Consider the following 3,679-nt stretch of genomic DNA (forward strand, 5'->3'; position numbering starts at 1 on the left):
TGGAGGGACAGCGCAGGAGAGGAAGGCCCTCTATGAGGTGGATTGATTCAGTGACTGGGATAATTGGGATGGGAGTGTCGGAGACAGTGAGATTGGCACGGGACAGAGCGGAGTTTAGGGCTGTTGTACATAGGGTCGCTATGAGTCACAGGCGACTCAACGGCACATAACAACAACAGCAACATTCATTCATTGCTGCACTTCTCTCCTCACCCAGCCCTCCCCACACACACAAAGAGAGGAGCGAACTGGGGGGTGGCAGTCCTTCTTAGTGAGGGTTTTCCTCTCTTTTTCTGACCCTCTTCCTTTCCCAAGATGATGTCTCTCTCCAAGGATTGGTTCCTTCTGAGAACATGCTCAAAGTAAGTGAGATGAAGTTTTGCCCTTGGTACCTTTAAGTGGCACTCTGGTTGCACTTCCTTTAAGGCAGATTTGTTTGTTTTGCTAGGCAATGGAATATTTCATATTTTTCACCAACATCACGATACAACGACATCAATTCTTCTTTGGTGTTCTTTATTTCTTGTCCACTTTTCATATATACAGCAAGTAAATGAAGAATACAATGGCTTTCATCAAGCTGATGTTAGACTTTAAACTGACTTCCTTGCTTTTCAAAATTTTGGAGAAGTCCTTGACAGCAATTTCCCTAATAAAACACATCTTTGGATTTGACTGCTACTACCACAGGTGTTGATTGTGGATCCAAGTAAATGAAAGTCTTTGGCAATTATCATGATGTTATTGGTCCAGTGGTAAGAATTTTTGCTTTCTTGATGTTGAAGTGTAACGTATATTGAAGGCTGTACTCTTTTACCTTCTTAAGTAAATGCTTCAAGCCTTCTTCACTTTCCATAGGCAAAGTCATGTCATTTTCAACTACATAAGTCATTGCTAAGTTTCCTCCTGTCTTTATGCCACATTCTTCTATGTATAGTCCAGCTTCTCTAAGGATTTGCTCAGCATACAAATTGAATAGGTATAAAAAAGGACACAACCCTGGCACACACTTTTCCTGATTTTAAATCATGTGGTGTTCCCTTTTTCTATTCAGTTAACTGCTTTTTGGTCTACATATAGGTTCCTCATGAGCACAGCTAAGTGTTGTGAGATTCCCATTCTTCTCAATGTTAGCCATAATTTGTTATGATCCAGACAAACACCTTTCCATAGTCTATAAAACACAAGTAAACCTTTTTTTTAGATTTTATTTTAATAATTTTTTAAAGAATTAACATATTTCTTTTTATTTAATTTTTTTATTTTTCTTATTTTGTGTGCGTGTACCGTCAAATCAGATCTGACTGGTACAGGAGGATATTGCTCCTCCTTCTCCGGCAGAGCATCTGGTGGATTCGAACCATGTACCTCTGGGATTGCAGTGCAGCTTCTTGCCACTAGGTCACCAGAGCTCCCCTATTTTAATAAGTTTAATGAAAATTTACAGAGATTTTTTAATTTCCATTCATTCATTGTTGCACTTTTCTCCCTGCCCAGACAAGTAAACATTTTTATGATATTCTCTGCTTTCAGCCAAGATCAGCAAGACATCAGCAATGATATTCTTTGATGCCACAGCCTCTTCCGAATCCAGCCTGAATTTCTGGCAGTTCCCTTTAGATGTACTGTTCTAGCTGGTTTTGAATAATCTTCAACAAGATTTTACTTGCATGTGATATTAGTGATTTTGTTAGACAATTTCCACATTCTGTTGGGTAACCTTTTCTGGGGAATGGGAAAAAATATGGACCTTTTCAATCAGTTGGCCGGGTCACTGTCTTCCATATTTGTTGGCAGAGATTGGTGAGCCTGGCCAGGGTTCTGACAGTTTCCTGAAACACCTCAGTGGTATTCCATCAACTCCTAGAGCTTCCCCCGACCACATGTCTTTAGTGCAGCGTGGATTTCTTCCCTCACTCCTATCAATTCTTTTTTTAGTTTTTTTTCATTGTTACACATTTTCTTCTCCCTCTTCCCCAACCCTTTTTCTACATTGTTGTAAAACATATACTAAATATATGTCATATATTTCTTTTAGACAGTTTTCCCCCTCCTCTCATCTAATCCAGTATTCATTATCTATTCACTCTTATCCTCAATCTCCCCATGTCTGTACTATTTTATAGGAGCTATTTTATGTAGTATTTGTCCTTTTGTAACTGAGATATTTAACTCGTCATAATGTCCTCCAGTTCTGGCATGTTGTGTAATGCTTTATGAGTTCATTGTTTTTCAATGCTGCATAATATTCCCTTGTGTGAATGTGCTATAGTTTTTCTATCCATTCCTTTGTTGATGGAAGTACAATCCATTCCTGATCATATGCTGCTACTTCCTGAAATGGTTCAGTGTCAACAAATTCTTTTTGGTACAGTGATTCTGTGTATTCCTTCCATCTTCTTTTGATGTTCTTGAATCATTCAAGATTTTGCCTATAGAATCCTTCATTGTTGTAACTTGAGGCTTGAATTATTTTATTTATTTAATTCTTTCAGTGTAAACAATAGAAAACATGTTGGGGTGTTTTTGGTTTTCTAACTTCTTATTTCAGTGTAATTCTTTGTCTTTTCAAGCTGCACTTTGAAATCTTCTGTTCAACAGTACTAAGATGCTGTGCATGGAGCTTGGGTGGCCCAATGATTAAGAGTTGCACTGCTGCCCCAGTGAAACATGGTTCAAATCTTCCAGCTACTCCATAGAAGAAAGCTGGCCCATTTCTTCCTGTGTGATTACAGCCTGTGAAAATCCACTGGAGGATCAGCCCTAAGTTAGTTCTGACTTGGGGACACATAATAAGTTACTGTGGACAGGATTCTTAAAAAAAAATGGTAAAATACTGAATAGAAGATGCCATGGGCACTGGGGGTCAAAAGGAGCCCTAAATCTCTTAAATGTAGACAATCTTAGTAAAAGTCTTTAATGTATGCCTACTTCCCTTGACTCAAAACCAAGTTCTGTCACATCTGCTAGGACAGAACCAGGGAACTAAGGTGGAACTGGGTAGTGTTGGACTTGCTAACTGTTCGGCACTTGAACTCACCAGTCCCTCTACTAAGAAAAGGTGGTTTCCACTGGTTGAGATTTGTTGCTGAAGAAACCAATTCACCAGGAATCCAATAGACTGGACTGATTGTTTTTGTTTTTGAAAGTCAAGTTAGGAAGATGGTTGTTTGTTGTTAATTAGGTGCCTTCCAATGGAGTATGACCTACAGTGACCCTATGAACAACAGATCTGAACCCCATCTTATTCTGTGCCATCTTCACACTTCCTGATATACTAGAGCCCATAAAGGCAGTCACCATGTCCAGCTGGTCAAGGGCTGACTCCTTAGCTGACCCTCCACCCTTCCCAGCATCATGTCCCTCTCCAAGGAAGATGGTAGTTTATCATGAAATGCTGTGGAGATTTCTGCCAACTCAAAGACAGGCAGCTCAAATCCAGTAGGAGGAAGATAAGCAATCTTATCTTATGCAAATTACAGCTGCTGAAAACTGCATAGAGGGTCAGCTGTGAGTTTGAGGGTTTTGTTTGTTGTGGGCTTTTTGGGTTTTTTTGTGCGTATGTAGTTTGAGTTGAATAGAAGATTTCAAAAGGCAGCAAGGGATGACAAAGCAAAATATTACAATGAAATGTGCAAGGAGTTGGAGTCAGAAAATCAAAAGGGCCGAACTTGCTCAG

Source organism: Elephantulus edwardii, unplaced genomic scaffold (genome assembly GCF_000299155.1).
Source record: "Elephantulus edwardii isolate Elephantulus edwardi_28Jun2011 unplaced genomic scaffold, EleEdw1.0 scaffold00116, whole genome shotgun sequence".
Taxonomy (NCBI): domain Eukaryota; kingdom Metazoa; phylum Chordata; class Mammalia; order Macroscelidea; family Macroscelididae; genus Elephantulus; species Elephantulus edwardii.